This window comes from Myotis davidii, unplaced genomic scaffold, assembly GCF_000327345.1.
Source record: "Myotis davidii unplaced genomic scaffold, ASM32734v1 scaffold54, whole genome shotgun sequence".
In the NCBI taxonomy this organism is placed as follows: domain Eukaryota; kingdom Metazoa; phylum Chordata; class Mammalia; order Chiroptera; family Vespertilionidae; genus Myotis; species Myotis davidii.
Genome location: NW_006287915.1, coordinates 1,791,394 through 1,791,856, shown reverse-complemented (window position 1 = coordinate 1,791,856; position 463 = coordinate 1,791,394). Strand labels below are relative to the sequence as shown.

Genomic DNA, 463 nt, shown 5'->3' with positions numbered 1-463 from the left:
GAGATGTGCGTGCAACCCAGGTACATGCCCTTGACCGGAATCGAACCTGGGACCTTTCAGTCCGCAGGCCGACGCTCTATCCACTGAGCCAAACCGGTTTCGGCCATAACTAACTTTTTAAAAAGTACCCAGTGAGTTCTTGTATTTTTCACCTTGATTTTGGATTCTTTTTGCAAAAATAGTAGCAAAACCTTTTCCCCAAAGTCTTCCATAAGTCAGCTTGAAAACTCTTAACATGTATGCCAGTGTTTCTCAACCTTCCTAATGTCACGACCCTTTAATACAGTTCATGTTGTGGTGACCCCCAACCATAAAATTATTTTTGTTGCTACTTCATAACTGTAATTTTGCTACTGTTATGAATTGTAATGTAAATATCTGAATTGCAGGATGTATTTTCATTGTTACAAATTGAACATAATTAAAGCATAGTGATTCATCACACACACAAAAATGCCATAAA

At 38.2% G+C, this 463-nt stretch overlaps 1 protein-coding gene across 1 annotated transcript in view; it reads right to left on the bottom strand.

Annotated features, from left to right (window-relative positions):
• KCNC2 (potassium voltage-gated channel subfamily C member 2) overlaps positions 1–463 on the bottom strand; it is a gene marked incomplete at its 5' end in the record, with an annotated part of 214,110 nt that overhangs the window by 137,002 nt on the left and 76,645 nt on the right. The gene's annotated exons all lie outside the window — the stretch shown is intronic.